The 23,739-nt window shown below is 49.8% G+C and overlaps 1 long non-coding RNA gene across 1 annotated transcript in view; it reads left to right on the top strand.

Annotated features, from left to right (window-relative positions):
- The window catches only part of LOC134980739 (uncharacterized), a 148,509-nt gene that overhangs the window by 39,941 nt on the left and 84,829 nt on the right, over nucleotides 1-23,739 (top strand). The window contains exon 2 of the long non-coding RNA XR_010190467.1: nucleotides 18,303-18,415. This is a non-coding gene — a long non-coding RNA (uncharacterized LOC134980739). The remainder of the gene's footprint in view (nucleotides 1-18,302; nucleotides 18,416-23,739) is intronic.

Consider the following 23,739-nt stretch of genomic DNA (forward strand, 5'->3'; position numbering starts at 1 on the left):
GCCCCATCCGCCACTCCCCCAACCACAGCAGCTACTAGATGATTCATCAGGACCTGCGTGCACTGTTCATGCCGTTGCAAGGGGCTATGACCCGACCCCTTAACCATCGCACACCCTTTGTCCATGCAATATTTAACGACTCACACAATTATGATTGGAGGTAATACTCCATATAATACAAATATTGCACACCACAAGGGCGTGCAAGGGTTAAGGGGGCGTAGCCCCTTACGACAGCAGGAAGAGCGCCCGTAGGGCGCGATGAATCACCTAGTTATTCGAATTTACCGTAAACCTCCCACCCTCCATTCTTAGCGTATGCCCTTTTCTTCGAATACTTTTCTCCCATCATCTGTACTTTGGTGACTTGTCTTAAGGGCCCTACACACTCACCGATCCGCCGCCGAGCTGCCCGACGGCGGATACAGGCGACCCAGCGGCGGGGGAGGGGGAGAGATGACGAGGAGAGTGAAGTCTTTTCACTCCCCCCCGGCGCCATAGCAATGCAAGCTAATATGGACAATCTCATCCATATTGGCGTGCATGCATAAGTGACGGGGCACCAACGATGAACGAGCGCGGGGCCGCGCATCGTTCATCGTTGATGCCTACACACTGCACGATATGAACGAGAGACTGTTCATATCGTGCAGTATTATCTGCCAGTGTGCGAAAAGGCAGTCTTTCCTTTCAATAGCATAGTAGTTAAGTCACAATAAAGATATAAACAATTGTTGGTCCACGTATAAATCTTTGGGTTACTCCAATGGCAACCTCTATTACATTTATAACGATGGTAACCAATAAATTCTTCAACCTTTAATCATCTTTGAATCCAATCCCAAGCACTTGAATATACAGTATAGTTTAGTCTTCAGTGTTTCACAGGTTGTAAAAGGCTTTATTTAATTTTAGATTACGCTACATGGTATCATATTGATTAGCTTACTCATCCAGCCCAAAAAATAAATCCATAAATAATCATTTGTCGTTATGCTTCCCTATGATTCTTTTTTCAAGACTTTTCATATCTTAAATTGCAAGATTAAAGAGTCTTCAACTCCTTCAGTAGCGTTTCAATGAATTTTCCACATTGTCATATTACCTTTCCATTTAGTCATTCTGCGATCGGCGCATTTGAAGCAATTTGCGAGAGGCATTTACCTTGCAGCACATAGCGGAGACAGGTTTCTTTACTGCATAAGGCAATACAATTGTTTTTCTGCTAAGCATGCCCACGAGAGGGCCATGGCCATTGTTGCTATGACACAGCTGGTCCTGTTTCTGCACCAAACACTGAGGGATATGCATTGCTGAATGCTTACATTTACTCTTTTTTCCAGTGTTCCGGACTGCTTCTTTAACCAGGTCCTGTTCACTAAGTGCAGATCATGCATCAACTTTATGGGCGGTATTCAATTCTTTTCACCCCCTTCCACACCCGTTCTGTTTCTGCTGACAGGTGTGGTATAATCATTGCAGCTCGATACCCACAGAGTAGCGAGGGCGCCCAACCCTTTACGCAGCTAAACCAGATTACTATGGGGATCACTTTAGAAAGGAGATCGGGCGTGATATATCATTTGAATACCACCCTATACCTGTCGGAAATACCCGCAAATCCGAGAAAATACGTGGATCCGCGGCTAATCTGTCGATCAGCATGTTTTCCGACAAAACGGAAAAACGGCAACTCCATTGAATAGGTCTAATCCCGATTTGTTTAAAGAAAGTCGTAAACAGACATCTTTCCAACTTTACGGCAATTTCGACAGGCATTGAATAGACCCTTATATCTGGATTCCTCTAAGAATTGGGATCCGGTCTGAAGGTCGACAATGTTTAGGTCGACCACTAATGGTCGACAGGGATGGAAGGTCGACAGGGTTTCTAGGTCATGTGCTAGGTCGACATGTTTTTCACATTTCTCATACGTCCCAGAGGATGCTGGGGATGCTTCAAGAACCATGGGGTATAGACGGGATCCGCAGGAGACATGGGCACTTTAAGACTTTCAAACGGTTGTGAATTGGCTCCTCCCTCTATGCCCTCCTCCAGACTCCAGTTAGATTCTGTGCCCAGTGAGACTGGATGCACACTGAGGAGCTCTCCAGAGTTTCTCAGAAAAAAGACTTTGTTAGGTTTATTATTTTCAGGGAGACCTGCTGGCAACAGGTTCCCTGCATCGTGGGACTGAGGGGAGAGAAGCAGACCTACTTCTGTGAGTTTCAAGGCTCTGCTTCTTAGGCTACTGGACACCATTAGCTCCAGAGGGTCTGATCGCTAGGTACGCCTAGATGCTCGTTCCCGGAGCCGCGCCGTCACGCCCCTTGCAGAACCAGAAGTCAGAAGCCGGGTGAGTAGATGAAGATCAGAAGATTTCAGTGACGGCTTTTGAGGTACCGCGCTGCACGCCATGCTCCCACATACAAAGCGGCACTGCAGGGGGGGCGCCCTGGGCAGCATTAAAACCTCAATGGCAACTGGCATCAGAATATACAGTGCCTGGGCACTAAATACAGACCCCCGCCAGTATAAATATATAGAAATAAGCGGGACTGAAGCACGCCATTAAGGGGGCGTGGCTTAGCCCTTACAGCTCTAACCAGCACCATTTTCTCCTCACAGAGACGCTGGTCCTACCAAAACACTGCTGTATAGATCAGAGTGAAAAATGAGGGGGGGGCACAGTTGTTTGGTGCAATATAAGTTAAAAAAATAAGATTTTAAACCTACCGGTAAATCTTTTTATCCTAGTCCGTAGAGGATGCTGGGGACTCCGTAAGGACCATGGGGTATAGACGGGCTCCGCAGGAGACATGGGCACTCTAAAGACTTTAGATGGGTGTGCACTGGCTCCTCCCTGTATGCCCCTCCTCCAGACCTCAGTTAGAGAACTGTGCCCAGAGGAGACGGACAGTACGAGGAAAGGATTTTTGTTAATCTAAGGGCAAGATACATACCAGCCCACACCATCCACACCGTACAACTTGGAACATACGAACCAGTTAACAGTGTGAAACAAAACAGCATCAGCCAGAGACTGATCAAAACTGTAACATAACCCTTATGTAAGCAATAACTATATACAAGTCTTGCAGAATTTAGTCCGCACTGGGACGGGCACCCAGCATCCTCTACGGACTAGGAGAAAAAGATTTACCGTAGGTTTAAAATCTTATTTTCTCTTACGTCCCAGAGGATGCTGGGGACTCCGTAAGGACCATGGGGATTATACCAAAGCTCCAGACCGGGCGGGAGAGTGCGGATGACTCTGCAGCACCGATTGAGCAAACATGATGCCCTCCTCAGCCAAGGTATCAAACTTGTAGAATTTAGCAAAAGTGTTTGAACCCGACCAAGTCGCCGCTCGACAAAGCTGTAATGCCAAGACGCCTCGGGCAGCCGCCCAAGAAGAGCCCACCTTCCTAGTGGAATGGGCCTTTACCGAATTTGGTAACGGCAATCCAGCCGTAGAATGAGCCTGCTGAATCGTGTTACAGATCCAGCGAGCAAGTCTGTTTAGAAGCAGGAGCGCCAACCTTGTTGGCTGCATACAGGACAAACAGTGCCTCTGTTTTCCTAACCTGAGCCGTCCTGGCTACATAAAGTTTTAAGGCCCTGACTACATCAAGGGACTTGGAATCCTCCAAGTCACCCGTAGCCACAGGCACCACAATAGGTTTGTTCATATGAAAAGCTGAAACCACCTTAGGCAAAAATTGAGGACGAGTCCTCAATTCTGCTCTATCCACATGGAAAATCAGATAGGGGCTCTTGTGAGACAAGGCCGCCAATTCGGACACCAGCCTTGCAGATGCCAAGGCCAACAACATGACCACCTTCCAAGTGAGAAATTTTAATTCAACTGTTTGAAGAGGCTCAAACCAGTGAGACTTTAGGAACTGTAACACCACGTTAAGGTCCCATGGTGCCACTGGGGGCACAAAAGGAGGCTGGATATGCAGCACTCCCTTTACAAAAGTCTGGACTTCTGGGAGAGAAGCCAATTCCTTCTGAAAGAAAATTGATAGGGCCGAAATCTGTACCTTAATGGAGCCTAACTTTAGGCCCATATCCACTCCTGTCTGTAGAAAGTGGAGAAAACGGCCCAGATGGAAATCTTCAGTAGGAGCATTCTTGGCTTCACACCAAGATACATACTTCCTCCAGATGCGGTGATAATGTTTCGCCGTCACCTCCTTCCTAGCCTTAATCAGAGTAGGGATGACTTCCTCCGGAATACCTTTCCCCGCTAGGATTTGGTGGTCAACCGCCACGCCGTCAAACGTAACCGCGGTAAGTCTTGGAACACGCAGGGTCCCTGCTGCAACAGGTCTTCCCTGAGAGGAAGAGGCCACGGATCTTCTGTGAGCATTTCCTGAAGATCTGAATACCAGGCCCTTCGAGGCCCATCTGGAACAATGAGTATTGTTTGCACTCTTTTTCGTCTTATAATTCTCAGTATTTTTGAGATAAGCGGAAGAGGAGGGAACACACAGACCGACTGAAACACCCATGGTGTCACCAGGGCGTCCACCGCTACTGCCTGAGGGTCCCTTGACCTGGCACAATACCTCCGAAGCTTCTTGTTGTGGCGTGACGCCATCATGTCTATTTGTGGAAGTCACTGACTTGTTATCTCTGCAAAAACTTCCTGATGAAGTCCCCACTCTCCTGGATGGAGATCGTGTCTGCTGAGGAAGTCTGCTTCCCAGTTGTCCACTCTCGGAATGAAGACTGCTGACAGAGCGCTTACGCGATTTTCTGCCCAGCGAAGAATCCTGGTGGCTTCCGCCATTGCCACTCTGCTCCTTGTCCCGCCTTGGCGGTTTACATGAGCCACAGCTGTGACGTTGTCTGATTGAATCAGAACCGGTAGGTCGCGAAGAAGATTCTCCGCTTGTCGTAGGTCGTTGTATATGGCCCTCAATTCCAGTACGTTGATGTGTAGACAAGCCTCCTGGCTTGATCATAGTCCCTGAAAATTTCTTCCTTGTGTGACTGCTCCCCATCCTCGGAGGCTTGCATCCGTGGTCACCAGAACCCAGTCTTGAATGCCGAACCTGCGACCCTCGAGAAGGTGAGCACTCTGCAGCCACCACAGGAGAGACACCCTGGCCCTGGGGGACAGGCTCATTTTCTGATGTATTTGTAGATGGGACCCCGACCACTTGTCCAGAAGGTCCCACTGAAACGTCCTAACATGGAACCTGCCGAAGGAGATGGCCTCGTAGGTCGCCACCATTTTTCCCAGTACTCGAGTGCATTGATGGACTGACACTCTTTTCGGTTTTCACAGGTCTCTGACCATGTTCTGGAGTTCCTGGGCTTTTTCCATCGGGAGAAAAACCCTCTTTAGTTCCGTGTCGAGAATCATGCCTAAGAAAGATAGCCGAGTCGTTGGAACCAACTGTGACTTTGGTAGATTTAGAATCCATGCTGCTGCAGCACTCTCAGGGAGAGCGACATGCTTTTCTGCAATTGATCTCTCGATCTCACTTTTATCAGGAGATCGTCCAAATACGGGATAATTGTGACTCCCTGCCTGCGCAGGAGCACCATCATTTCCGCCATTACCTTGGTGAAAATCCTCGGGCCGTGGAAAGCCCAAACGGCAACGTCTGAAACTGGTAATGACAGTCCTGTACAGCAAATCTCAGGTACACCTGATGAAGGGGATATATGGGGACATGAAGGTATGCATCCTTTATGTCTAGTGACACCATAAATCCCCCCCTTCCAGGCTGGAGATAACTGCCCGGAGCGATTCCAACTTGAATTTGAACTTTTTCAAGTACAGGTTTAGGGATTTTAGATTTAGAATGGGTCTGACCGAGCCATCTGGTTTCGGGACCACAAACAGGGTTGAATAGTACCCCTTCCCCTGTTGGACTAGGGGAACCTTGATAATCACTTGTTGTTGACACAGTTTTTGAATTGCAGCTAAAACTATCTCCCTCTCTGGGGGAGAAGCTGTTAAAGCAGATTTGAAAAATCGGCGAGGAGGCACCTCTTCGAATTCCAGCTTGTAGCCTTGGAACACAATTTCCATCGCCCAAGGATCCACGTCTGATTGAACCCAGACGTGGCTGAAGAGTCGAAGACGTGCCCCCACCGGCGCGGACTCCCTCAGTGGAGCCCCAGCGGCATGCGGTGGATTTAGTAGAAGCCGGGAGGACTTCTGCTCCTGGGAACTAGCCGTAGCAGGCAGTTTTTTCCCTCTTCCCTTACCCCTGGCGAGGAAGGAAGAGCCCTGACCTCTTCTGGACTTATGCGACCGAAAGGACTGCATCTGATATTGCGGCGTTTTCTTTTGCTGTGGGGAAACATAAGGTAAAAAAGTAGATTTACCAGCGGTAGCTGTGAAAACCAGATCCGCGAGACCTTCCCCAAGTAAATCCTCACCTTTGTAAGGTAAAACTACCAAATGTCTCTTCGGGTCGGCATCACCCGTCCATTAGCGGGTCCACAGGGCTCACCTAGCAGAAATTGCCATGGCGTTGGCTCTTGAACCTAACAGCCCAACGTCTCTCGCAGCGTCTCTCATACATAAGGCTGCGTCTTTAATGTGACCCAAGGTCAATAAAATGCTATCCCTATCTAGGGTATCAATGTCAGATGACAAGCCCAAGCTACTACTGCGCTACAAACCCAAGCCGACGCTATTGCCGGTCTGAGCAAGGCACCCGTATGTGCATAAATTGATTTTAAGGTAGTTTCCTGTCTGCGATCAGCAGGATCCTTGAGGGCTGCCGTGTCTGGAGACGGTAGCGCCACCTTTTTGGACAAGCGCGTTAAAGCCTTGTCCACCCTGGGCGAGGATTCCCACCGTAACCTGTCCTGTGCAGGGAAAGGATACGCCATAAGAATTCTCTTGAGAATCTGCAGTTTCTCGTCTGGAGTTTCCCAAGCCTTTTCAAATAACGCATTCAGCTCATGAGATGGGGGAAAGGTTACCTCAGGTTTCTTTTCCTTAAACATGCATACCCTCGTGTCAGGGACAGAGGGGTCATCTGTGATATGCAAAACATCTTTTATTGCAATAATCAACTAATGAATATTTTTGGCCACCCTTGGGTGTAACCTCGCATCATCGTAGTCGACACTGGAGTCAGAATCCGTGTCGGTATCAGTGTCTGCTACTTGGGACAGGGGACGTTTCTGAGACCCTGGAGGGCCCTGTGATACAGCCAAAGCCATGGCTCGACTCCCTGTCTTTTCTCTGGACTTTGCTTTGTCCATTCTCTTATGTAATAAAGACGCATTTGCATTTAAAACATTCCAGATATCCAGCCAATCAGGTGTCGGCGTCGCCGACGGAGACACCACAATCATCTGCTCCACCTCCTCCTTAGATGAGCCTTCCGCTTCAGACATGCCGACACCCCACACACTCAGGGATATATATATATATGGATGGAGACAGTCCCCCAATAAGGCCCTTTGGAGAGACAGAGAGAGAGTATGCCAGCACACACCCAGCGCCACTGGACACTGGAATAAAATCCCAGTCAGTACAGCGCTTTTATAAAAATATACTCACTGCGCCAAATAAATGTGCCCCCCACTTTTTTGCCCTCTGTACTTGTGTTCAGCAGGGGAGAGTCCGGGGAGCCAGCTTCTCTGCAGCGTGCTGTGGAGAAAATGGCGCTGGTTAGTGCTGAGGAATCAAGTTCCGCCCCCTCACCGGCGGGCTTCGATCCCGCTCAAATCTTTATACTGGCGGGGTTTTTTGTAATATACTGCCTCCGCAGTATATAACTATGCCAGTGTCCCTAGAGGTTTAATAATTGCTGCACAGGGTCGTCCCCCCCCCCCTGCGCCCTGCACCCATACAGTGCCGCCAGTGTGTGTGTTAATGTGGGAGCAATAGCGCGCGTTACCTCATAGAAGATCTGAAGTCTTCTGCCGCCTTTGAAGTCTTCTTTCTTCTCATACTCACCCGGCTTCTATCTTCCGGCTCTATGAGGAGGACGGCGGCGCGGGTCCGGGACGAACGGCGAGGGTGAGACCTGCGTTCCGACCCTCTGGAGCTAATGGTGTCCAGTAGCCTAAGAAGCAGAGCCTATCATTTAAGTAGGTCTACTTCTCTCCCCTCAGTCCCACGATGCAGGGAGCCTGTTGCCAGCAGTGTTCCCTGAAAATCAAAAACCTAACAAAAAGTCTTTCAGGGAAACTCAGTAGAGCTCCCCTGCAGTGCAACCAGTCTCCTCTGGGCACAGGATGTAACCGAGGTCTGGAGGAGGGGCATAGAGGGAGGAGCCAGTGCACACCCATCTAAAGTCTTTAGAGTGCCCATGTCTCCTGCGGAGCCAGTCTATACCCCATGGTCCTTACGGAGTCCCCAGCATCCTCTAGGACGTAAGAGAAATAAAAGCACTATATCATGAGCGCGGTGTAAATGAGCTGGTAAACTCCTTATGTGTTTCCATGACAGAATGTACTGGGGTCTATCCCTTCTAGCCAGTGTAAAGTTGGTGGGTGTTTGGTACACGTGTGTCGGCATATCTGAGGCTGAGTGCTCTGCCACAAAGGGAATGACTATGTCGGCGCTGTCGACTCCTAATAGAACTTGGTACATGTAAATCAATGTCAACATGTCAGTAGAGATATATTTTTTACGAGAGAAAACTATATGGGGGACACAGATGAGGGGGGTGACCCTGTTGGCACCAACAGTATCTGACTGGGTGGATATTGCCATGATAATGTGATATCAGAAAACGAGTTTTATGGTAAGAACTTACCTTTGTTAAAACTCTTTCTGCGAGGTACACTGGGCTCCACAAGGAAAGACATAGGGGTGTAGAATAGGATCTTGATCCGAGGCACCAACAGGCTCAAAAGCTTTGACTGTTCCCAGAATCCATAACCCCGCCTCCCTGCACAAGAGCTCAGTTTTTAGTTAACCAGCCCAATGCAGTAGCAGGAAAAGAGACGACAACTGTTAGTAGCTACATACTTCTCCTGTCGTGAGAGTGTGGTGTATGTGGCTACTAACAGTTGTCGTCTCTTTTCCTGCTACTGCATTGGGCTGGTTAACTAAAAACTGAGCTCCTGTGCAGGGAGGCGGGGTTATGGATTCTGGGAACAGTCAAAGCTTTTGAGCCTGTTGGTGCCTCGGATCAAGATCCTATTCTACACCCCTATGTCTTTCCTTGTGGAGCCCAGTGTACCTCGCAGAAAGAGTTTTAACAAAGGTAAGTTCTTACCATAAAACTCGTTTTCTCCTGCGGGGTACACTGGGCTCCACAAGGAAAGACATAGGGGATGTCCTAAAGCAGTTCCTTATGGGAGAGGGCGCACTGTAGCGGGCACAAGAACCCGGCGTCCAAAGGAAGCATCCTGGGAAGCGGCAATATCGAAGGCATAGAACCATATGAACATGTTCACAGAGGACCACGTAGCCGCCTTGCACAATTGTTCAAGGGTCGCACCACGGCGGGCCGCCCAAGAAGGTCCAACAGACCGAGTAGAATGGGCCGTAATGTGAGCAGGAGCTGATAAACCAGCCCTCACATAAGCATGTGCAATCACCATTCTAATCCATCTGGCCAAAGTTTGCTTGTGAGCAGGCCAGCCCCGTTTGTGAAATCCAAACAGCACAAAGAGAGAATCAGATTTCCTAATAGAAGCAGTTCTCTTCACATAGATACGGAGAGCCCGTACCACATCCAAAGACCGCTCTTTGGGAGACAGATCAGGAGAAACAAGTGCCGGAACCACAATCTCCTGGTTAAGGTGGAACGAAGAAACCACCTTAGGCAAATATCCGGGACGAGTCCTAAGAACCGCCCGGTCACGGTGAAATATCAGATATTGGGAACTACAAGACAAGGCACCCAAATCCGACACTCTTCTAGCTGAAGCAATAGCCAGCAGAAACACCACCTTAAGGCAAAGCCACTTAAGATCAGCTGAACCAAGAGGTTCAAACGGAGACTCTTGTAACGCCTCCAAAACCACCGACAAGTCCCAAGGAGCCACAGGCGGGAGATAGGGAGGTTGGATACGCAACACGCCCTGAGTAAAGGTATGCACATCAGGTAAGGTCGCAATCTTTCTCTGAAACCACACCAACAAGGCAGATATTTGAACCTTGAGGGAGGCCAGACGCAGGCCTAAGTCCAGGCCCTGCTGAAGAAAGGCCAGCAGCTTGGATATACTAAACTTGGAAGCATCATAATGGTTAGATGCGCACCAAACAAAGTAAGAATGCCAGACCCTATAGTAAATCAGAGCAGAAGCCGGTTTCCGGGCCGCAACATAGTTTGAATGACCGCCTCAGAAAACCCTTTAGCCCTCAAGACGGAAGCTTCAAGAGCCACGCCGTCAAAGACTGCCGGGCTAGATCCTGGTATACACAGGGGCCCTGAACGAGGAGGTCTGGGCATTGTGGAAGTAGAATTGGACACTCTGACGATAGGCCCTGCAGGTCTGAGAACCAGTGCCGTCTGGGCCACGCTGGAGCTATGAGAAGCAGAATTCCTCTTTCTTGCTTGAACTTCCGAATTACCCTGGGCAGGAGTGACACCGGAGGGAACACGTACGGCAGCCGAAACCTCCATGGCGCCGCCAGCGCATCCACGAATGCTGCTTGAGGATCCCTTGTCCTTGCTCCGAAGACCGGAACCTTGTGATTGTGTCGAGACGCCATCAGATCTTCGTCCGGAAGGCCCCACTTTTCCACTAGGAGTTGAAACACTTCTGGATGGAGGCCCCACTCTCCGGCGTGTACGTCCTGACGACTGAGAAAGTCCGCTTCCCAATTCAGGACACCCGGAATGAATATTGCTGATATGGCCGGTAGATGGCGTTCCGCCCAATGTAGAATCCGTGAGACTTCCTTCAGTGCCCAAACGGCTTTGAGTGCAGCCTTGATGATTTATGTAAGCCACTGTGGTGGCGTTGTCCGACTGTACTTGAACAGGACGGTTCTGAATTAAATGCTGGGCCAGGTTCAAAGCATTGAAGACCGCCCGCAATTCCTGAATGTTGATCAAGAGGAGAGATTCCTCCTTGGTCCACCGACCCTGAAGGGAGCGTTGCTCCAGCACCGCGCCCCAACCTCTTAGACTAGCATCTGTCGTCAACAGGACCCAGTCGGATATACAGCAGGGACAGCCCCTGCTCAATCGTTGGTCATGGAGCCACCAGTGCAGCGACAGACGGACCTCCGGAGTCAATGAGATCATATGAGACCTGATCCGGTGAGGCAGGCCGTCCCACTTGGCTAGAATCAGCCTCTGGAGGGGGCGAGAATGGAATTTAGCATACTCCACCATGTCGAATGCTGACACCCTGAGGCCCAGCACCTGCATCGCCGAATGTATCGACACTTGCGGACGAGAAAGGAAGCAACGAATTCTGTCCTGAAGCTTCAGGACTTTCTCCTGAGACAAGAACAACCGCCGGTTGTGAGTGTCCAATAGCGCTCCCAGGTGCACCATGCTCTGAGCAGGGACCAGGGAGGATTTCTTCCAGTTGATGAGCCACCCGTGGGCTTGTAGAAACCGGACAGTCATATCCAGATGACGTAGGAGAAGTTCTGGGGAATTTGCCAGGATTAACAAGTCGTCCAGATATGGCAGTATCCTGACCCCTTGACGGCGGAGTACCACCGTCATCACCGCCATTACTTTGGTGAAGACTCGCAGAGCCGTAGTTAAACCAAAAGGTAACGCCCGAAACTAGTAATGGAGGTTGCCAATCGCAAACCTCAGGTATTGCTGATGTGACACTGCTATAGGAATATGCAGGTAAGCATCCTGTATGTCCAGGGTGTCAAAGTCGGAAAAATATCACGCTACACGTTGCCATATATTCACCTCATGCGCTTGCCCGCTGCACATGCACTTTCTCTGGCGTGCGTGCACATATTCGCAATTGCGTGACGGCGCCTCTACGGGCGTGCGCTCGAGCGCATGGTATGTGCATTTACGGTAGAGTTTGTGTGCGTCTAGCGAGCGACTCAATCGCTGCTTAATAAATCCATATAGCAGGTTTTATTGGTAATGTTCCCCTTAGTGATAACTGTAAGTTTGTTTAAAGTGAGTTGGTCCCTGGACAAAGGAATTCCTCTTTTCATGGTACAAAGGGCCAGACAGGGTTTGAGCACTTGTGTTTGGTACCTAACCGAAGAGTATTTTATTAGAAACAATCCGGTGCTGGTTAGGTAAAGATTAATCGCTCCGGCGTATAGTTATGGCCATTAGTAGTTTCTGGACATTTATTTATTGTCCATGTGTTGGAAATCCTGAGTTTCCCTCCCACCTGAGCAATTTGATATAGTCACAGCCCACCTGTTCAAACTAACCTATGACCTTTTGTTATGATGCGAGGAGACATTCCTGTGTCCAATGAACAATGAGATTATAGGTCCCTTTGTAGTGTACTGTATGTAGTGTATATAAGAACAAGCCAGCCTGAAGCAGCTCAGTCTCAATCTCCACAAACGGTTTTCATCTTGACTAACTTGGAGCTGGTACCAGGACTAGCGCAGCGATCATTCCTAGTGTGTGTAAGTAATTCTCTGTAATCAACTTGTTCTCTGTTTGTATTGGCCATACTCTCTCTCTCTCTCTCACTGTTATAGTATAAGATTGTGACGCTATTGTATATTTCTCTGACGTCCTAGTGGATGCTGGGGACTCCGTAAGGACCATGGGGAATAGACGGCTCCGCAGGAGACTGGGCACATCTAAAGAAATATTTAGGTCTATCTGGTGTGCACTGGCTCCTCCCCCTATGACCCTCCTCCAAGCCTCAGTTAGATTTCTGTGCCCGGCTGAGCTGGATGCACACTAGGGGCTCTCCTGAGCTCCTAGGAAGAAAGTGTTTGTTAGGTTTTTTATATTCAGTGAGACCTGCTGGCAACAGGCTCACTGCATCGAGGGACTAAGGGGAGAAGAAGCGAACCTACCTAAGTGGTGGTAGCTTGGGCTTCTTAGGCTACTGGACACCATTAGCTCCAGAGGGATCGAACACAGGACCCGACCTCGTCGTCCGTTCCCGGAGCCGCGCCGCCGTCCCCCTTACAGAGCCAGAAGCAAGAAGGTGGTCCGGAAAATCGGCGGCTGAAGACTTCTGTCTTCTCCAAGGTAGCGCACAGCACTGCAGCTGTGCGCCATTGCTCCTCATGCACACCACACACTTCGGTCACTGATGGGTGCAGGGCGCTGGGGGGGGGGGGCGCCCTGAGCAGCAATACTGACACCTTGGCTGGCAAACTGGCACCATATATAGCCCCAGAGGCTATATAGGTGCTTTTTAACCCCTGCCAGAATCCATAAAAATGCGGGAGAAAGTCCGCGAAAATGGGGCGGAGCTATCTCCTTCAGCACACTGGCGCCATTTTTCCCTCACAGCTCCGTTGGAGGGAAGCTCCCTGGCTCTCCCCTGCAGTCAATACTACAGAAAGGGTTAAAAAGAGAGGAGGGGCACAATTTAGGCGCAGTATACAATATATATAGGCAGCTATAAGGGAAAACACTCTTATATGTGATATCCCTGTGATATATAGCGCCCTGGTGTGTGCTGGCATACTCTCCCTCTGTCTCCCCAAAGGGCTTTGTGGGGTCCTGTCCTCTGTCAGAGCATTCCCTGTGTGTGTGCTATGTGTCGGTACGGCTGTGTCGACATGTATGAGGAGGATAATGATGTGGAGGCGGAGCGAATGCCTGTAAATGTGATGTCACCCCCTGCGGGATCGACACCGGTGTGGTTGGACTTATGGAAGGATTACGTAAAAGTGTCAACTCCTTACACAAAAGGTCGACGACACAGAACAGCCGGCTACTCAGCTTGTGCCTGTTCCAGCGTCTCAAATGTCATGGGGGGCTCTAAAAACGCCCGCTACCTCAGATGGCAGAAACAGATGTCGACACGGATACCGACTCCAGTGTCGACGACGATGAGACTAGTGTACCCTCCAAATAGGTCCACCCGTTACATGATTTAGGCAATGAAAAATGTATTACACATTTATGATAATACCCCAGGTACCACATAAAAGGGTATTATGTTTGGTGAGAGAAAACTACCAGTAGTTTTTCCTGCATCTGAGAAAATAAAATGAGGTGTGTGAGGAAGCGTGGTCTTCCCCCGGTAAGAAATTGATAATTTCTAAACGGTAATTGGCAGCGTACCCTTTCCCGCCAGAGGATAGGTCACGTTGGGAAACACCCCATAGGGTAGATACAGCGCTTACACGCTTATCAGAAAAGGTGGCACTACCGTCTCCGGATACGGCCGCCCTGAAGGAACCTGCTGATAAAAAGCAGGGGGTTACCCTAAAAGATATAGTCACACACTCGGGCATTATATTGCGACCAGCCATTGCTTCGGCATGGATGTGCAGTGCTCCCGCTGCGTGGTCAGATTCCCTGTCGGAAACTTACTATGGATAGGGACAATATTTTGCTGACAATAGAGCATATAAAAGACGTGGTCTTATACATGCATGATGCACAGAGGGATATTTGCCGGCTGGCATCAAAAATAAGCGCTAGGTCCATTGCCGCCAGACGGGGGTTATGGACTCGGCAATGATCAGGCGATGCCGACTCGAATCGGCACATGGAAGTTTTGCCCTATAAGGGGGTAAAACTGTTTGGGGATGGTCTTTCAGACCTCGTTTCCACAGCTACTGCTGGGAAATCGACTTTTTTGCCACAGGCTACCCCACAACAAAAGAAAGCACCGTATCATCAAGTACAGTCCTTTCGGCCCCAGAAAAGCAAGAGGGCTAGAGGCTCATCCTTTCTGCCGAGAGGCAAAGGTAGAGGAAAAAGCTGCAGCACACAGCTAGTTCCCAAGAGCAGAAGTCCTCCCTGCGTCCGGTAAGTCCACAGCATGACGCTGGGGCTGCTCAGGCGGACCCGGGTACGGTGGGGGCCCGTCTCAGAAATTTCAGCGCCCAGTGTGCTCTCTCACATGGATCCTTGGGTCCTTCAAGTAGTATCTCAGGGGTACAGGCTGGAGTTCGAGACGTTCTTCCCCCCGCCGTTTCCTAAAATCTGCCTTACCGACACCTCCCTCTGCCAGGGAGGCGGTGTTGGTGGCTTTTCAACACTATAATCACAACAAGTGATTGTCAAGGTGCCCCTCCTTCAGCAAGGAAGGGGTTACTATTCCACAATGGTTGTGGTACCGAAACAGAACGGTTCGGTGAGACCCATCTTAAAATTAAAATACTTGAACTTTTATATCAGAAGATTCAAGTTCAAGATGGAATCGCTCAGGGTGGTTATTACGAGCCTGGACGAGGGGGATTACAGGGTCTCCCTGGACATCAAGGATGCGTACCTGCATGTCCCCATTTACCCTCCTCACCAGGAGTACCTCAGATGTGTGGTACAGGACTGTCACTATCAGTTCCAGACGCTGCCGTTGGAGTTGTCCACGGCACCGAAGGTCTTTACCAAGGTAATGGCCGAAATGATGATACTCCTTCGCAAGAAGGAAGTTTTTATTATCCCGTACTTGGACGATCTCCTGATAAAGGCGAGGTCCAAAGAACAGTTGGTAGTGGGGGTAGCACTCTCTCGGGAAGTGCTACAACAGCACGACTGGATTATCAATATTCCAAAGTCACAGCTGGTCCCGACGACACGTCTTCTCTTCTTGGGAATTATTCTGGACACAGACCAGAAAAGAGTGTTTCTTCCAGTGGAAGCACACGAGTCCTGGAAAGAATGGTAGCTTCGTACGAAGCATAATTCCATTCGGAAGGTTCCACGTAAGGACGTTCCAGTGGGACCTGTGGGACAAATGGTCCGGGTCCCATCTACAGATACAACAGCGGATAACCCTGTCGGCAAGAAACAGGTTGTCGCTGCTGTGGTGGCTGCAGAGGGCTCATCTACTAGAGGGCCGCAGATTCGGAATACAGGACTGGGTCCTGGTGACCACGGAGGCCAGCCTTCGGGGCTGGGGTGCAGTCACACAGGGAAGAAATTTCCAAGGAGATTTCGCTTCACATAAATATTCTGGAGCTAAGGGCCATTTACAATGCCCTATGCCAAGCAAGGCCCCTGCTTCAGAACCAGCCGGTACTGATCCAATCAGACAATATCACGGCGGTCGCCCATGTAAACAGACAGGGCGGCACAAGAAGCAGGATGGCGATGGCAGAAGCCACAAGGATTCTCCGATGGGCGACCTACACCCGGGAGAATGGGGACTTCTTCCAGAAGTTTTCCAAATGCGGGTAAACCGTTGGGAATGACCACGGGTGGACATGATGGCGTCCCGCCTCAACAAAAAGTTGAAAAGATATTGCGCCAGGTCAAGGGACCCTCAGGCGATCGCTGTGGACGCTCTAGTGACACCGTGGGTGTACCAGTCGGTTTATGTGTTTCCTCCTCTACCTCTCATACCCAAGGTACTGAGAATAATAAGAATGCGAGGAGTGAAAACCATACTCGTGGTTCCGGATTGGCCAAGAAGAGCTTGGTACCCGGAACTTCAAGAGTTGCTGGCAGAGGACCCTTGGCCTCTGCCGCTCAGACAAGACCTGCTGCAGCAGGACCCTGTCTGTTCCAAGACCCTGTCTGTTCCAAGACTTACCGCGGCTGCGTTTGACGGCATGGCGGTTGAACACCGGATCCTAAAGGAAAAAGGTATTCCGGAGGAAGTCATCCCTACCCTGATCAAAGCCAGGAAGGATGTCACCGCAAGACATTATTACCGCATTTGGCGGAAATATGTTGCTTGGTGTGAGGCCATGAAGGCCCCGAAGGAGGAATTTCAACTGGGTCGATTTCTACACTTCCTGCAAGCAGGGGTGACGTTGGGCCTCAAATTGGGGTCCATCAAGGTCCAGATTTCGGCTGTCGATTTTCTTCCAGAAAGAACTGGCTTCACTGCCTGAAGTTCAGACTTTTGTCAAAGGAGTTCTGCATATTCAGCCTCCTTTTGTGCCCCCAGTGGCACCTTGGGATCTCACTGTGGTTTTGGCATTCCTGAAATCACATTGGTTCGAACCACTTAAGACTGTGGAATTGAAATATCTCACGTGGAAAGTGGTCGTACTGTTGGCCCTGGCTTCGGCCAGGCGGGTTTCAGAATTGGCGGCTTTGTCTTGAAAAAGCCCTTATCTGATTTTCCAGATGGATAGGGCAGAATTGAGGACTCGTCCTCAGTTTCTCCCGAAGGTGGTCTCAGCTTTTCACTTGAACCAACCTATTGTGGTGCCTGCTGCTACTAGGGACTTGGAGGATTCCAAGTTGCTGGACGTAGTCAGGGCCCTGAAAATGTATGTTTCCGGGACGGCTGGAGTCAGAAAAACTGACTCGCTGTTTATCCTGTATGCACCCAACAAGCTGGGTGCTCCTGCTTCTAAGCAGTCTATTGCGCGCTGGATTTGTAGCACTATTCAGCTGGCGCATTCTGCGGTGGGATTACCGCAGCCTAAATCAGTAAAAGCCCATTCCACAAGGAAGGTGGGCTCATCTTGGGCGGCTGCCCGAGGGGTCTCGGCTTTACAACTTTGCCGAGCAGCTACTTTGATTCCCTGGCTAAGGAGGACCTGGAGTTCTCTCATTCGGTGCTGCAGAGTCATCCGCACTCTCCCGCCCGTTTGGGAGCTTTGGTATAATCCCCATGGTCCTTACGGAGTCCCCAGCATCCACTAGGACGTCAGAGAAAATAAGATTTTACTCACCGGTAAATCTATTTCTCGTAGTCCGTAGTGGATGCTGGGCGCCCATCCCAAGTGCGGATTGTCTGCAATACTTGTACATAGTTATTGTTACAAAAACCGGGTTTTGTTGTGAGCCATCTCTTCAGAGGCTCCAATTGTTATCATACTGTTAACCGGGGTTCCTATCACGTGTTATATGGTGTGATTGGTGTGGCTGGTATGAGTCTTACCCGGGATTCAAAAATCCTTCCTTATTGTGTCAGCTCTTCCGGGCACAGTTCCTAACTGAGGCTTGGAGGAGGGTCATAGGGGGAGGAGCCAGTGCACACCAGATAGACCTAAATCTTTCTTTAGATGTGCCCAGTCTCCTGCGGAGCCGTCTATTCCCCATGGTCCTTACGGAGTCCCCAGCATCCACTACGGACTACGAGAAATAGATTTACTGGTGAGTAAAATCTTATTTTCTGTCTAGATATCCTGTTAGAATGATATGTTAGCTTGTAGTGTGTGACTTGTAAACTGTGTACCCCTTTTTGATATATCTAAAAGCTCGTTAGTAAAGGTGTTGGAACCTCAGCAGGGTATCTGTGTCTCTCTAGCTCAGCGGTGGCCAACCTGTGGCTCTTGAGCCTCATGCGGCTCTTTCTTTATTCAGATGTGGCTCCCGACACTCGAAGTCACGTGACCACAACAGATCCGGAAACCACTGCACTCCAAGGCAGCAGCAGCACTACGGGGACTGAGAACTAAGAAATCCAGATACTAGAGGTGAGACACCCACTGGCAAACAGAGGACACATAAGGGGATGCTGCAATGACAACTGATGTGTTTTCGGGGGGGGGGGGGGGGGGCTGTAGTGACACATGAGGGTCCTGGCAGGAGTGACACAGGAGAGTGTTGGCAGGAGTGACTCATGGGGGAGCTGGCTGGAGTGACATACTATAGGAGTGTGCTAGCAGGAGTGACACATGAGGCATACTTGCCTACCTGACCCTCTCCATGAGGGAGAAAATGCTCTGTTCCTGGACTTTCCTGGTAATGTATGATTGCCATCACCTGTGGTGAAACACCTTTCTTATCAATTACCTAGCTCACCACAGGTGATGGCAATCATACATTACCAGGAAAGTCCAGGAACAGAGCATTTTCTCCCTCATGGAGAGGGTCAGGTAGGCAAGCATGACATGAGGTAGCTGGCTGAAGTGGCACAGCAGGGTACTCGCTGGAGTGACACATGGGAGAGCTGAAGTGTATTATGTGAATGTGGCTTTTTCAATATATTTTAATGGAGATCTTTCTTTCTCAATTATTTTATGTGGAAGTGGCTTTTTAAATGTTGGACCTGGCTTTAAAATTTTATTTTATGTGGATCTGGCTTTTTAAATGTATTTTATACCAGAGGCGTGGCCTAGCAGGCACAAGGCCACACCCCATTTTTGCATGTGCGCCTGCGGCTCGATGTCTGCTCTTTGACGTGCCTAACAAGATTTTTTGGCTCTTTGTTTCTGACTGGTTGGCCACCCCTGCTCTAGCTAGTACAAAGGGTTTCTGAGTATCTCAATTGCTCAAACAACTTGCATACTCACAAAGGTTCAGTGTTAAATGCATTATAGTACCACGGTATTAAGGTTTACAGTGTAAGCATATCTGTGTTTAAAGTTTATAAAGGTTACTGTCTGTGTATGCTCGCTGTGGGTATTCCGTACACCCAGCACAGCGTGTGTACTTAATTTGCGTACCACGTGCGAGGTCTTCATACGCAAATAGCGTACGGAGTGCGTAGCATGTGCACATGGTTTAGCAGCCACTACGGCTACACGGTATTAGGATATAGCTAATGTTAAAAGGTAGATATCAGACTCTATCAAGGGAGACCATGTAGTCCCCAGGTTCCAAGGCCAGAACTATAGAGCAAAGGGTTTCCATACGGAATTTGGAAACTTTCACAAACCTGTTCAATGCCTTGAGGTTGAGAATGGGCCGGGAGGACCCATTCGGTTTCGGGACCAGAAACAGCAGAGAATAGTACCCGCGGCCCCTCTGAGCAAGAGGCACCTGTACTACGACTCCTGTATCCAGGAGGGTCTGTACCACCGAATGTAGAGTGCTTGCCTTTGTCTAGTCCAACGGGATGTCTGTCCGGCAAAATCGATGAGGGGGTCGGTTTTTGAAGGCTATGGCATAACCTCGAGTGATGACTTCCCGTACCCAGGCATCTTAAGTGGTCTTCAACCATTCCTGGGTATACCCTAGAAGCCGGCCCCCCACCCTGGGATCCCCCAGGGGGAGGGCCGCACCGTCATGCAGCAGGCTTATCGGTCTTGGAAGCTGGCTGACGGGCAGCCCAGGCTCTTTTGGGCTTTGGCTTACCAGGTTTGGAAGTGCGGGCCTGCTTATTGTACGCCTGACCTTTTGCTTTACCTGAAGGACGAAAGGGGCGAAAGGAAGTACCTTTAGCCTTCGACACAGAAGGAGCGGTACTTGGCAGACAGGCAGTTTTGGCAGTAGCCAAGTCAGCCACCATCTTATTTAAGTCCTCCCCAAACAGAATATCTCCCTTGAAAGGGAGTACCTCCAGGGTTTTTCTAGAGTCCAGATCCACAGACCAGGATCTCAGCCACAATATCCGGCGAGCCAGGATTGATGTAGTAGAGGCCTTGGCTGCTAGGATACCGGCATCATAAGCCGCCTCTTTAATATAGTGAGAAGCTGTGACAATATATGACAAGCATTGTCTAGCATGGTCAGAAGAGATTTCAGCTTCTAACTCTAGGGCCCATGCTTCAATAGCCTCTGCAGCCCATGTTGCTGCAATAGTGGGCCTTTGTGCAGCACCCGTGAGGGTGTATATTGCTTTCAGACAACCCTCCACACATTTATCCGTAGGCTCTTTTAGAGACGTGACGGTAGTGACAGGTAGAGCTGAGGAAACCACCATCCTAGCCACATGTGAGTCTACTGGAGGAGGTGTTTCACAATTTTTAGACAGCTCTGGCGCGAGGGGATAGCGAGCCAGCATCTTCTTTCTAGGCACAAACTTCTTACCCGGGTTTCCCCAGGGTTCCTGACGTATATCCATTAGGTGGTCAGATTGAGGTAAAACTTGTTTAACCACCTTCTGACGCTTGAACCTATCTGGTTTCTTAGGAGGGGCGGATGGCTCGGGATCATCCGTAATCTGTAAAAATAAGAATTTACTCACCGGTAATTCTATTTCTCGTAGTCCGTAGTGGATGCTGGGACTCCGTAAGGACCATGGGGATTAGCGGCTCCGCAGGAGACTGGGCACAACTATAAAGAAAGCTTTAGGTCTAACTGGTGTGCACTGGCTCCTCCCACTATGACCCTCCTCCAGACTTCAGTTAGGATACCGTGCCCGGAAGAGCTGACACAATAAGGAAGGATTTTGAATCCCGGGTAAGACTCATACCAGCCACACCAATCACACCGTATAACTCGTGATACAATACCCAGTTAACAGTATGATAACACCTGAGCCTCTCAACAGATGGCTCAACAATAACCCTTTAGTTAAGCAATAACTATATACAAGTATTGCAGACAATCCGCACTTGGGATGGGCGCCCAGCATCCACTACGGACTACGAGAAATAGAATTACCGGTGAGTAAATTCTTATTTTCTCTGACGTCCTAAGTGGATGCTGGGACTCCGTAAGGACCATGGGGATTATACCAAAGCTCCCAAACGGGCGGGAGAGTGCGGATGACTCTGCAGCACCGTATGGGCAAACTCTAGGTCCTCCTCAGCCAGGGTGTCAAACTTGTAGAATTTAGCAAACGTGTTTGACCCCGACCAAGTAGCTGCTCGGCAAAGTTGAAGAGCCGAGACCCCTCGGGCAGCCGCCCAAGAAGAGCCCACCTTCCTCGTGGAATGGGCTTTCACTGATTTAGGATGCGGCAGTCCAGCCGCAGAATGTGCAAGCTGAATCGTACTACAGATCCAGCGAGCAATAGTCTGCTTTGAAGCAGGTGCACCCAACTTGTTGGGCGCATACAGGATAAATAGCGAGTCAGTCTTTCTGACTCCAGCTGTCCTGGAAACATATATTTTCAGGGCCCTGACTACGTCCAACAACTTGGAAGCCTCCAAGTCTTTTGTAGCCGCAGGCACCACGATAGGTTGGTTCAGATGAAACGCTGATACCACTTTAGGGAGAAACTGGGGACGAGTCCTCAATTCTGCCCTATCCATATGGAAAATCAGATAAGGGCTTTTACATGACAAAGCCGCCAATTCTGATACACGCCTGGCCGAAGCCAAGGCCAACAACATGACCACTTTCCACGTGAGATATTTCAAATCCACGGTTTTAAGTGGCTCAAACCAATGTGACTTTAGGAAATCCAACACCACGTTGAGATCCCAAGGTGCCACTGGGGGCACAAAAGGGGGCTGAATATGCAGCACTCCCTTAACAAAAGTTTGAACTTCAGGTAGTGAAGCCAGTTCTCTCTGGAAGAAAATCGATAGAGCCGAAATCTGGACCTTAATGGAACCCAATTTTAGGCCCATAGTCACCCCTGACTGTAGAAAGTGCAGGAAACGGCCCAGCTGAAATTCTTCCGTTGGGGCCTTCCTGGTCCCACACCACGCAACATATTTTCGCCATATGCGGTGATAATGGTTTGCGGTTACTTCTTTCCTAGCTTTAATCAGCGTAGGAATGACTTCCTCCGGAATGCCCTTTTCCTTCAGGATCCGGTGTTCAACCGCCATGCCGTCAAACGCAGCCGCGGTAAGTCTTGGAACAGACAGGGCCCCTGCTGCAGCAGGTCCTGTCTGAGTGGCAGAGGCCATGGGTCCTGTGAGATCATTTCTTGAAGTTCCGGGTACCAAGCTCTTCTTGGCCAATCCGGAACAATGAGTATAGTTCTTACTCCTCTTCTCCTTATTATCCTCAGTACCTTTGGTATGAGAGGAAGAGGAGGGAACACATAAACCGACCGGTACACCCACGGTGTCACTAGAGCGTCCACAGCTATCGCCTGCGGGTCTCTTGACCTGGCGCAATACTTTTCCAGCTTTTTGTTTAGGCGGGACGCCATCATGTCCACCTGTGGCCTTTCCCAACGGTTTACAATCAGTTGGAAGACTTCTGGATGAAGTCCCCACTCTCCCGGGTGGAGGTCGTGCCTGCTGAGGAAGTCTGCTTCCCAGTTGTCCACTCCCGGAATGAACACTGCTGACAGTGCTAACATGTGATTTTCCGCCCATCGGAGAATCCTTGTGGCTTCTGCCATCGCCGTCCTGCTTCTCGTGCCGCCCTGTCGGTTTACATGGGCGACCGCCGTGATGTTGTCTGACTGGATCAGTACCGGCTGGTTTTGAAGCAGGGGTTTTGCCTGACTTAGGGCATTGTAAATGGCCCTTAGTTCCAGAATATTTATGTGCAGGGAAGTCTCCTGACTTGACCATAGTCCTTGGAAGTTTCTTCCCTGTGTGACTGCCCCCCAGCCTCGAAGGCTGGCATCCGTGGTCACCAGGACCCAGTCCTGTATGCCGAATCTGCGGCCCTCTTGAAGATGAGCACTCTGCAGCCACCACAGCAGAGACACCCTTGTCCTTGGAGACAGGGTTATCAGACGATGCATCTGAAGATGCGATCCGGACCACTTGTCCAACAGGTCCCACTGAAAGGTTCTTGCATGAAACCTGCCGAATGGAATCGCTTCGTAGGAAGCTACCATTTTTCCCAGGATCCGCGTGCAGTGATGCACCGACACCTGTTTTGGTTTTAGGAGGCCTCTGACTAGAGATGACAGCTCCTTGGCCTTTTCCTCCGGGAGAAACACTTTTCTCTGTTCTGTGTCCAGAACCATCCCCAGGAACAGTAGACGTGTCGTAGAGACCAGCTGTGACTTTGGAATGTTTAGAATCCAGCCGTGCTGTTGTAGCACTTCCCGAGATAGTGCTACCCCGACCAACAACTGCTCTCTGGACCTCGCCTTTATCAGGAGATCGTCCAAGTACGGGATAATTAAAACTCCCTTCTTTCGAAGGAGTATCATCATTTCGGCCATTACCTTGGTAAAGACCCTCGGAGCCGTGGATAGACCGAACGCCAACGT

Source organism: Pseudophryne corroboree, chromosome 12 (assembly GCF_028390025.1).
Source record: "Pseudophryne corroboree isolate aPseCor3 chromosome 12, aPseCor3.hap2, whole genome shotgun sequence".
Taxonomy (NCBI): Eukaryota; Metazoa; Chordata; class Amphibia; order Anura; family Myobatrachidae; genus Pseudophryne; species Pseudophryne corroboree.